Genomic DNA, 12334 nt, shown 5'->3' with positions numbered 1-12334 from the left:
ACATCCTGGCTCTGACTGGCCTGGGGGCAAGGGAACATGTAAAGTGTCCTCCCCTGTCAGGGGTGCATGGCACCTAGAAGGAACTGCCCCTTTCTACCCAAGGCCCCACCCCTTCTGCCTGAGGCCTCGCCCCCTCTGGGGGCCGGAGCCGGCCTATGACCACCTATCAAAATTCGTGAAGTGGTCCTGTAGTGGGTCGGTGTGGCTGCCTGATGACCCAGAAGGGGAATCTCTTCATAAGACCCCTTGGTGGGAGGGGCCAGAGCCTTCCAGACCCACCCACAGGAAGCAGAAGGGCAGGGCTCAGACTATAAGAGCAGGGACTGAGAGCTCAGTTAGAGCCCAGCAGGTGAGCAGGACAGATGCTCTCCCCAGCCTTCCCCAGAGGGAAACACGGCCATATGAGGGATGACTGGATTGGGCCCCTGGGACTGCTGCCCGACCCTGGAGACTGCCAGTCCCCAAAGACGGGCTGAAATGGCCAGAACCCATACGAGGCCTCAGAGACTGGACTGCGCTGCTGGGAGCAGTGAGTGACCCAGATCCTGAGCCATGGACACCAGCGCTGTCATCTCCAGCGGACTCCGAGGATCAGCAGTTGAGCCAGATAGACCCACAGGGGGAACCGGGGAAGTGGCCCAGGGAACACCGACCCTGGAGTGGTCTAGGAAATGGAGGTCAGTTGGGCAGCGTGTTGCCACTGGTAAGGCCCTGGGATGGGACACCATGGAGCAGGGGGGCTGCGTCCCCCCCCTGCAATCCTTCACCTTGGGTGGCAGGTTCCCCCTGTAGCGGGAAAATCCCCTACGCTTGTCAGCTCTCCACCAAAGCAAGGAGACCCAACCACTGCTTGGCCTGCAGATAGGCCGGAGCATTAAACTGTTTGAACTGCTTGTTTATTGCACCACCTAGACTCGGGTGTAGACTCATAAACTGCTGCTCTGCCTGAGCCCTTAACCATTTGTTTGCTGTCTACAGTTGCCAGATGGTTTCAACAAAAATACCGGACAACCTTGACATTACATCACAATTCACATTACATCTTACTTAGAAAACACCGGACATTTATCTTTTCTCAATTTGTTTCCCGAACAGAAAGCTCAAATACTGGACTGCCAGGTTCAAAACCGGACACCTAGCAACCCTATTGCTGCCCTGTACCAGGATCTGGAGTACTGAACCCCAAACGGTTAGTTTGTCATCCTGCCTGGACTAAGGGCACGGACTCTGTGAACTGTAGCCCCGCCTACAGCAGGAGTCCCTGACCTGTTTGGGACTTTGCCCGGGGCTAAGACCAGGAAGCCTGAGACTACTATTTAGCTGGGCTAGTATAGTGGGTCAGCATGGCCACACACTAACTTGGACCATTACAGGCCCCCATGCAAAAATTATTGCCCAACCCTGAATTACATCCTATCTTTTCTCATTTGGATTGTAAACTCTCTGGGACAAAGGACTTGTTTTCATGATATGGTAGATCGATGCTGCAGTGATCAATCCACCAATGGCTGATTTATTGCAGTGGTTCCCAAACTTTTCGGCATCACGCCCCTTTTTGATTTTTGAGAAACCCTCACGATCCCATCCCCCAAATAGCAGCAAAACTTGGGGTGGGATTGATGGGTGTGTGTGTGGCTGGGTCGCCTCACGACCCCAGTTTGGGAACCCATGATTTATTGTGTCTGGGTAGACATATTACATTGACATCTGAACAATCTTCCAATCTTATTACATCAAAGACACTGAAGTAAGCAGGTCTAAGTACATCGATGTCAGTGATGTATTTGCATAGTTGAAGCTGAGTATCTTAGATTGCAGGGGTGGGGAAGGGCATAGCGTAGATCAGGCCAAAGACTGTCTTTATTCTGTGCCTAGTACAGCCCTGAGTACATTGTTGAGGAACAAGAAACAACAAATGGAAAAAACAGGGACAGTCACAGTATTTGATACTGTCAATGTGGTGTCGTTAGACACTGAGAACTAATAAGATAGACATGCTCATAAATGCAAAAATAGCAACATTAACAAGATCATGGGACGGATTTATACATGTAAAACACACTTTGTTTCAACACTTTGGAGATTCAGTTTTTTGTTGATATTAATAAAGTTGCACTGCAAGTAAAAATATCAGCAGGCGTTCCTACTTAGACTGTGATGAAAATAAACAAAATACAAGACATAGGATGGGATTTTCAAAATCTCTCAGTGTTGGCCTATCATTACTCCTATGTAAGTTAAATTGGAGTTTTACCAATGCTTTCAACAGCAGCAGAGTTACACCGTTGATAAGCTCTTTTGAAAATCCCACTCTTAATTCTTATGAACTGGGATGCTACAAACAATCAGTTGCCAATGGATAAGTACAACAAAAATAGTTAGCTTAAGCTAATGTTTGAAAGAAAGATTTTCCAAGAAAATAAATAAAGTCTAGTTTGTATGTAGGAGTGTGCATTTTTAGCAGCGGATGCCTATAAATAACTATTTTTCAATATTTATTATTACAGGGAATTTTGGCATTGTGCTAAAGTTTCTGGGAAACTAACACCTTTGAGTAACTCAGATAAATAGATTACACAAGTAAGCAAGGTTCAAAACTGTAACCATTAAACTTCTGTATATATTTTGTTTGCATTATCTATGATTTCTTGTTAGTAGTCATTGAAACGCTTACTAGGAAAGAATGGCCCTTTGGCTTCCTCAACAGGTTGAACATCCTTAATCTGGACTTGCCTAGTTTGGCAATAGCCCTGGTCCAGCATCGTCAGTGACACTATGGAAGCACTCGTGGGGACAAAATGGCAGACTGGAGCCAGGAGTGTTGCTGGACTGGGTGGTCATGAGAGGGGAGTCCCCAGCTGCCAGAAGGCAGCAGAACTTCTGGGGGCCAAGGGAAAGTGAAGCAGCTGGGGAAAGCGGAACCCCCTGAAACTGGGGGAAGTGGAGCTCTGGGCCAGCATTGACTTCCCCTGGTCTGACAAATTCCCTATTTGAGATTGGTCAGGTCGCAAGGATGTCATATCAGGGAGGTTCAACCTGTAACTGTAGCCACAGAAGAGGATAACAGTCTATATTATAGCTACCAGATAGCAAAGTTACTCCTTTATCGTTAGAGCTCTGCTTCTAGATTTTTAGGTTCCAGGATTCAACTCAGCAGATGGCCCATACAGAGTTGTTACTTCATTTCCATTCAAACTATTTTTATTGTCAACCTACAGCTTAATCGTGTAGTGCCTTACTCAGGCAAATTTCCCAGTGACTGCTAATAAGGGCTAAAAAAGGATTTTGTATTTAGCTGTCCTCTGTACAAACCACTTTATTTTCATTGGATTAGGTCTGTTAAATCAACTTGCTCTGTGCAATTTAAGGAAGTACATAACTTTACACTGTTTATTTCATTAGTGCTATCTAGGTTTGCTTGTTTAATAACATAGGAACTATTTTTATCATTGATTAATTCTTGTAGTTCAAAAACATGCTGCCATGTACACTACTTGAAAAGCACTGTGAATAATTCTACACATCAGAAAAAAACAAGACTAATTTTCTTTTAGTATTAATATTACTTGTCAGATAAAGAAATGGAATATAATTATGGTGTGACATTTTCAGCAGCAAATATGTTCTGTTGTTCGCAATTAACATTGGTTCTTTTGGCAAGCTTTAAAAGATTACACATAGGGTATGCTAAGTTACAATAACACATGAATAATAAATATTATGCTACTTGAACTAGATTGCATCTTTTCCCCACAGCTAAAGACTCATGATCAAAATTTATTAGATGGATGTTAATCCATTATTGGTTGGTTCAACAATGCAAGGCTAAGAGTTCCTTCGGTGAAATGGAAATATCCCATTCCATTCCAAAATGAAATATGAAAATGTGTGCATCACTAAAAAAGACTAACTCTTGAGTAACAAAAGTCTCAATTCTATTTTCTAAGACCAGGGATAGTTAGCACCCCAGAACTATTTAAAGAAAAATAACTTTTAAAGCCATGAAAAAGTATCACAGGACAGATAATTTAGCCTATGCCTTCCGCACTGTAAACTGAAATATTCTTTAGGTAGACAGGAATGGTATTTATATGTCGTACCTCATGATTGGAGTGCTTTTCTACAGCTATTTTTGATCAAGAGGATTAGAGAGGATGTGTAAAAAGGTGTTCACCTCACACACACCCTGAAGGCCAGATGGGCCAATTAACCTATTAGGCCACAAGCTGGGAGAATTAAGGCTGAGAGGCAAGCCCTAAATAGGGGAAACCCACCTGTGTGGAAACGGGTTCTATAAAGTCAGGTAGCTGACAGGAGAAAAAAGCACTATGTAAGTAGCTTGTAGTAACTGTTGGGGACAAGGCAGGTGTGTTTGGGGCTAGAGAGGTAGGTAGCCTACAGTTACTCCTACTGAGGAGGGAGTTACTAGACAGGGAAACCCAGAGAAAGGAGTAGAGCCGATGGTAAGGGTAGGATCATTGTAAGGTAATAAGGTCCAGGGGGGAACAAACTTTGGCTGCTGATTAGAGGATTCCTGAACTGGAACCAGGAATAGAGGCCAGGCCCAGATTCCCCTAGCAGCCACTGAGGGAGTGGCACTCTGGGGTGAATGAATTGCTATTGAGGAAAGACTCTGACACCCTGGAAGAGGGAAAATTGTATAGTGACCTGGCCAGAAGTAAGAGAGAAGGAATACCTGGAGTCACAAAGATAGAGAGAAAGTGTGCCCAAGCAGCAGGAAGGGGCACCTAGACTAGACCAGGAGGAGGTGCCACCTAAGGTGCGGATGTGACAGAGTGGGGATTTTGTCCACTCTTATAGTCCATTGTGTTCACCCTGGTTTTGCATTCACTGTTTGCTTTGTCGTGCTTTATGTGATTCCTACTGTCCTGGGCTGCTCTGTAATGAGTGTGTGTGGTTCCCAGAGGGAGGACTTCTGAGGGGAGGCATGTAGGCAATGGCCCAGGCCAGCCTGACACCTGGGCTAGGTGGAGGATTCAGTCAGGTGACACCTTGCCCGGGAATCTGAACAAAAGAGGAAGTGTGACAGCATGGAGGTCTGGGAGCAGTGGCTATGAATGTGAGTTAGTTTTTCGGCTGGCTGAGGGGCCAGAGCCCTATTTCCTCAAGATGGATTCTACTGAATGTTCCTGGTTCCTGTGACAAGAAGTCTGAGCTATGCTGTGTCCCTGTGAACCAATAAACCTTCTGTTCTACTTGCTGGCTGACAGTCACACGTGATTGTGGAGGGGGGTGCAGGGCCCAGTAATTCCCACACACTCTGTGACAGTAGGGACTGTGACAAATTGATATAAGAAGAAAATCAGGGCTAAATAATCCTCTAAACATTTCATATTCAACATCTCTTTAAGACAAACCCTCTAATTCAGTTCGGGTGCACTGGAAATCGTAGAATCTTAGAATCCATGCTTTATGTGATTTGCTCTGTATTAACTAAACATTCATTAATAAGATGGCTCTTAAATGTCTTCCCGACTGCTGGGCCTATTGTCTAGGCTGTTTGCCATCCTCCACTGAACATAAAAAGCACTGTGACATTATATTCCATAGTCTTTATGAGAATGTACTATATGAATCTGACATAACTGACATGTGTTTTCTGCAAGATGGCTCCTACAAGGTATCACTGCAAAGGTTATGATTTACTGAATACGATTATCCCATTCGTATACATGTATCATGTTTGTATTTGAAGTTAGGAATACTGTCCTGTGGATCTGTATTTTATATTTGCTGCTTTGGGTCAAACTCACAGCTAATACTTCAGGGCTACAATGAAAGAGCCAGAGAGGTCTAATGGCTCATAAGCTAGTACTATAGACTGTGCACTGGCTTGGTTTTCCTGAGGATGTTCCACACCGCTACAGATTCATGGATGCTGTAGAATCAGGTGACCTGATTCTAACCTGCATCTTAGTCTGCTGAACTGTGCCACATGTTGTTGGGTAAAACCAAAGGTTTCCTGTATTATGGAAATTGTAAATAAGGTGGGAGAGGAATCACAGAATACTAGAACTAGAAGGGACCTCAAGAGGTCAAGTCCTGTTCCCTACCCTCACGGCAGGACCAAGTAACATCTAGGTCAGGGGTGTCCAACCTGTCCCAGACAAAGAGACAAGATCTAGATGGATCCAGCACGAAGAGCTGGGGCAAAAAGTTGTAAGAGAAAAAAAAAGGACTGACTCTTTAAGGCTTTTTGGTGGTCGCCATATTGGATCCGCCATTTTGAGCCAGGAGGCGTGGGCCGTGTTCAAGAGCCTGTGGGGGCAGCTTCGCAAGCCTCGGGGGCAGCTTCACGAGCCACACTGATGGGGGCGGGGGAAATGGGGAGAATACCCGCATGTGGCTCACGAGCCGCAGGTTGGCCATGCCTGATCTAGGTCATCCCTGATAGATATTTATCTAAACTGTTCTTAAAAATCTCCAATGATTCCACAACCTCCCTAGGCAATGTATTCCAATGTTTAACCACCCTGACAGTTAGGAAGTTTTTCCTAATGTCCAACCTCCTTTGCTAGAATTTAAGCCCATTGCTTTTTGTCCCATCATCAGAGGCGAAAGAGAAATTTTTTTCTCCCTCCTCCTTGTAACACCCTTTTAGATACTTGAAAATTGCTATGATGTCCCCTCTTAGTCACTGTCCAAGAAAACAGTCATTATGGGGGTGTGTGTAGACTACATCCCTTTTTCGGTAAAGGGATGTAAATTAGGCACGTCAATATTGCAAATGAAGCAAAGATTTAAATATCCCATGCTTCATTTGCATAATCACGTAATAGCGCTTTTTCGAAAGAGCGCCATTTCAAAATTAAAACCGCACTCTATATGCGGTTCTTTCAAAAATAGAAGCCTTTTTCAAAAGATCCTGTAAACCTCGGATTTCATTTAGAAATAGCGTTAAACTGCGGTTTCAATTTCGAAATAACACTTTTTCAAAAGAGCGCCATTACGTGATTATGCAAATGAAGCATGGGATATTTAAATCCCGGCTTCATTTGCACTTTTGAAGTGCTTCATTTACATCCCCCTGCTGACAGAAGGATGTAGTCTATCATGGCCTTCAGCTTGCTTCACCTCTGTCTCCTTGCCCCAAAGTGATACTTCAAAACACCAGGAAACAAAAAGATTGTAACTGGCGAGGAGGGGGAAGACTGAGAGTTACCTAGCCTGTGAAGGACTCTACCGGAAACAATAACTAGAGTGAGTTATTAGTAACCAGCTTTTTAGTGAATCTAGCTTAGTTTGTGGGCTTTTCTATTATTTTCTTAGTAATCTGCTTTGTTCTGTTTGCTCTTTGGCCACTTACAGTAGACCTATTTATAGTTAATAAACTGGAGAACAGAGCCCTATGTGCTTCATAAGCACATTTACATATTATGGATCTGAGCCTGCAGTCTTTGCGCATGAGCACACACCCAAAGGAAGTGCTGGGAATACCTTAGGCTCAGTATAGGGAAGTCACATTCTGGGGTGCAATCCAGAGTAATAAGGGGTTGTGTCACTGTCTGCCCTGCAATTGTGGGAGCCTCACAATACCTTGCTGTTGTACCTCCTAAGCTAGGCTCCTCACAAATAGCCTACCAGTATGTGGGTCGCACTCTGGGGGTATGTCTACACTAGAAAGTTAGTTCGAACTAACGGACGTTAGTTCGAACTAACTTTCCTATGCGCTACACTAGCGCTCCGCTAGTTCGAATTTGAATCGAACTAGCGGAGCGCTTAGTTCGAACTAGGTAAACCTCATTTTACGAGGACTAACGCCTAGTTCGAACTAGCTAGTTCGAACTAAGGGCTGTGTAGCCCTTTAGTTCGAACTAGTGGGAGGCTAGCCCTCCCCAGGTTTCCCTGGTGGCCACTCTGGCCAACACCAGGGAAACTCTATGCCCCCCTCCCGGCCCCGGACCCCTTAAAGGGGCACGGGCTGGCTACGGTGCCCGTGCCAGGTGCAAGCCTGCCAGCACCCAGCCAGCAGACCCTGCACCTGGCACGGCACAGAGCCACCCACCCGATGCCCCCCAGCCCACCCCCTCTTCCCGGGACCAGGCTGGCGGCTCCCGGGAGCTTGCCCTGGACCGCAAGAGGCGGGCACCTTCCTGGGCTAGTGCGGACATCGTGGACCTCGTCCACGATCTCCGCACTAGGCACAGGAAAGTGGCCGTCTAGGGCAGGAGAGCTGCCAGCCTGGCCACCCAGGACCAGGTGTGCATGAAAATCAAGGGGGTCCACTGAGACCCCCGACACTGAGCCCTGAGCTTACAATGGCCGTACTGGGCCAGACCAAAGGTCCATCTAGCCCAGTAGCCTGTCTGCCGACAGAGGCCAACCCTAGGGACCCTGGAGGGGATGGACCGAAGACAATGACCAAGCCATTTGTCTCGTGCCATCCCTCTCCAGCCTTCCACAAACTTTGGGCAGGGACACCACTCTTACCCCCTGGCTAAGACTACTCCATGGACCCAACCTCCATGACTTGATCTCACTTCCCTTTAAACTCTGTTCTAGTTGTAGCCTTCACAGCCTCCTGCAGCAAGGAGTTCCACAGGTTAACTATTTGCTTTGGGAAGAACAACAACTTTCTCTTACTAGTTTCAAGCCTGCTACCCATTCCTTTCCTTTGGTGTCCTCTAGTCCTTCTTTATGGGAACTCAGGAAGAACTTTTCTGAATGCACCCTCTCCACCCAACCCCTGCTTTTAGAGACCTCTATCCTGTCCCCCCTCCGTCTCCTCTTTTCTAAGCTGAACAGTCCCAGTCTCTGTAGCCTCTCTTCATCTGGGACCTGTTCCCAACCCCTGATCATGTTAGTTGCCCTCCCCTCTCCCAGCCTTTCTCTTCCCCTCTCCCACCTCCTTTTCCCAGTCTCCCCCAGTTTTTTTCAATAAAGACAGAGTCAATGTTGGAAGAAACGTTATCTTTATTTTGTACATCAATAAGAAGGGGGGCTAGGGAAGGGCAAGTGGAAGGAGGTGAGGGAGGAATGGGGTACGAGCCCCCGATGGGGAGGACTGGGCTGGCTCTGCGGGCTTCTGGGGGTGGAAGCTCTCCTGCAGCCCCCCAATTACTCCCTCTCCCCAGATGGCAGCCTGCGGCAAGTGCAGCCGGGCTGATGGCCGAGTGGTGTGATGTGCCCAGTGTGGGCACTCAGGGCACTCCAAGCCAGAACTTCTTTGCAAGCGGGGCACCCCTTAGAACTGTGTGTCCGGGGTGGGGGTCGGGACCCTTTAAGCGCAGCCCTCGGCTAGCCTGAGACAGCATCTCCATGCTCTAAGTCCTCCTTTTATGCCCTGCCGGCACTGCTTCCGGCCATCCTTAAGCCCTGTTCAGAGTCCACTCAATGTGGACTTACTAGTTCGAACTAGCAAAACACTAGTTCGAACTAGTTTTTAGTTCTAGATGCGTTAGTTCGAACTAGCTTAGTTCGAATTAACTAATTCGAACTAAGTTAGTTCGAACTAGCGCTGTAGTGTAGACGTACCCTGGGTGTCAATGCAGAGATACAGCCTTGGTCCAGCAACTCTGACTCAAACAGCCCATCAGCAGAACACCAGCCATACACCTGCTTTCAGAAGCCTTGGTTACTACTTGCATGATGACCCAACACATTCGCAGTAGGTAATTTTCCACAAAACATGTATTCTCCTGGGCAGTTCAGGTATTTGTGGTCTCAGTCAAAATTCTGTTATTTTGTCAGAAGTTACCAAACCGTTCAGTTTTATCACAACGCGGGATTAATTCTGATTAATTTTTTTCATTAATTAATTCCAAGAGAGAGATTTTAAGTGAGTACAAGTATAACACATTAAAAGTCAGACACGGTTACAAGATAAATAAAAGATTAAATGTTTTCTAGTAGCTAAAACTTAAAAAGCTGGCCTTCCTTCAAGGTAAAGTCTGTACCACTTGGTCCTAGTAACAGACTTAGCCAAATTCTCAGGTCATGATTCCCGCCCACCCAAGTCAAAGGGCTCGTTCTTTTGTTTCTTTAGGTGAAAGAGAGAGAGAGAGTTGTGAATAGGGAAGGACAACTGGGTGGGAAGAGTTTGGCCCTCACTTTTACAGGCAAGTCCCACTTCGAAGTAGATTTTTTTCAGATTATCCCTTAAAACAAAAGTTATTCAAACAGCAAAGATGTCAGCATGGTCTGTGTGTATACCAGAAAAGTTTGGTGATGAAAGTGCTGTTGACGTGCAAAAGTTGACAAAACTGAAAGCCAGCCAAACCAGCTTTTCTGGAGGTCAATGAACTCAACAAAAAAATGACTGTAGTATACGCGACATGACTGTTGACAATAAAGGGACAGGAAACGTTTTGTTGCCAAAACTGGGCATTTGTTGCGACTTTTGTGGTATCACAATGTGAATGGCCTCTGGGTTTTGTCTCCTGGGGTAACTGCCCTCCCCCCACTATGCCTCTGCTTAACCCACAAAACAGGCTGCCAGGGAAGGACTGAGAACTCCACAAGGAAAAGTGTAACCACCACCAGCCAAATTTGAACCTGGGACCTCAGAAGCCTTTACAGCTTGAGCTATAAAGCCAGCTGGTTCTCAGCTTTGGCTGTAGAGCTCCCTTGTTCTTATCTCTCACTGTAAGTAGTCTAAGTGCCACTACATGGGACAGTGACCCACAGTAGGGCTATGTCTACACTTGTGGCTTCTTGCGCAAGTACGGCTGTTCTTGCGCAAGAATCCACAGAGCATCCATACTGCCCACCCGCTCTTGTGCAAGGAAATTTACAGTACGGTGTGGTAAGAGAGGGCTCCTTGAGCAAGAGTTACGCTCTTTTTTATCAGGTGTAAGCCCTCTTGCGCAGGAGCTCTTGCGCAAGAGGGCAGTGTGGACGCTCGGCAGGGATTTCTTACGCAAGAAAGCCTTCTGGCTAAAATGGCCATCAGAGCTTTCTTGCATAAGGGAGCATCCACATTGACATGGGAGCTCTCGCGCAAAAGCACAGCTCACACATGGTAGTGTGGACGTTTTCTTGCGCAAGACTTCTTGCACAAGAACTCTTGCGCAATATGTTCTTGCGCAAGTAGCTGCAAGTGTAGACATAGCCTAGGTGTGTGGGTTACAAAAGCATGACCTATGGGCGTTAGTATCTATGACTGACTGAAAGAACAACAGAAATATTCTGAAATGAGGCACACAGTCCAGTAGCTACTTTATTCAAATCAAATAACAGAATTCTCAAAAATTGCAGCTTTGACACTCAAGCAGCCATTCAGTTGCTAATATATTCCTATTTTTTTTTCTGCCATCAACTTACAAGCAGGCACAGAACCCCACTTGCCAGCCCCAGCCATACAAAAAGGAACTCTGTATGTTGTATTTCACAGTTTCTTCTCCCTAGAATGGGGTGGGGAACATTTTTGGGTTGGGGGGGGGGGGCAACTGATCCACAGAAAAATCAGTCAGGGGCTGCACACAAGTGAGAAGCAAACAAACCAAACAAAAACACCCTCCAAAACCAAACCTTCACTGACATGGCACCCCAACTGAGAAGAAGAAAGACTCCCCATGTTCCCCTTGCACACTAGAGCCTGGGGCAGAAGGGGGGGCAGCCTAGTAGGTTTTGTGTACTCCAGCTCCATGGTGGGGCAACAGGGGGGCTGGAGTGCCAGCACAGGGATAGCCTGAGGCTTATCCAGGCAAGCATGGCCTGAAGTTCCCCACCCCTGCCCTAGAAGAATAGAACTCCAAATCAGGAGAACAAAATAAACACTCAATTTACAGAATGGCTTTTATTGACAAGCAGGACTAAAAATGTTTGACTGGCTAAGCAAAACTAACTCAAGAGATGAAAATGTGTTAAAATCAACAACAAAAATCTCAGAGCCTCTAAAACATACTTGCTTGTTTAGAATAGAAACCAGAGAAAACAAGAAAGAATGTCAAACTGCAACAGTGGGAATGGAGAGACAACGGATTGCCTGCAGGGTGAAGTCTGACATTATCTGTAGGTTAGACTGCAGAGGGTTACAGCAGCAGGGTCCCAAGATAAAGCAGTAGATGAAGCAGCAGGTGAGGTTAAGTACAACAGCCAGCTCTTTTGGGAGATAATGCTCTAACACTGACAGCTGACTGAGTGACAAAGCACCTTAAAAGGTTAATTGCAGAGATGGTTCAATATTTGGATATGATGAAGCTTTATGTATTGTGTCTCCCATCTTGCATGCATACTGAGGACAGAGATCTAGAGGATAGGGATGCCAGGTGTCCGGTTTTGAACCGGACAGTGCAGTATTTGAGCTTTCTGTTTGGGAAACAAATTGAGAAAATATAAATGTTCGTTATTTTCTAAATAAGATGTAATGTAG

At 46.0% G+C, this 12334-nt stretch overlaps 1 protein-coding gene across 1 annotated transcript in view; it reads right to left on the bottom strand.

Annotated features, from left to right (window-relative positions):
* XYLT1 (xylosyltransferase 1) overlaps window positions 1-12334 on the bottom strand; it is a 400682-nt gene that overhangs the window by 139898 nt on the left and 248450 nt on the right. The gene's annotated exons all lie outside the window — the stretch shown is intronic.

Source organism: Pelodiscus sinensis, chromosome 16 (genome assembly GCF_049634645.1).
Source record: "Pelodiscus sinensis isolate JC-2024 chromosome 16, ASM4963464v1, whole genome shotgun sequence".
In the NCBI taxonomy this organism is placed as follows: Eukaryota; Metazoa; Chordata; order Testudines; family Trionychidae; genus Pelodiscus; species Pelodiscus sinensis.
The sequence above is the reverse complement of the archived record's forward strand: the minus strand, read 5'-3'. Positions and strand labels throughout refer to the sequence as shown.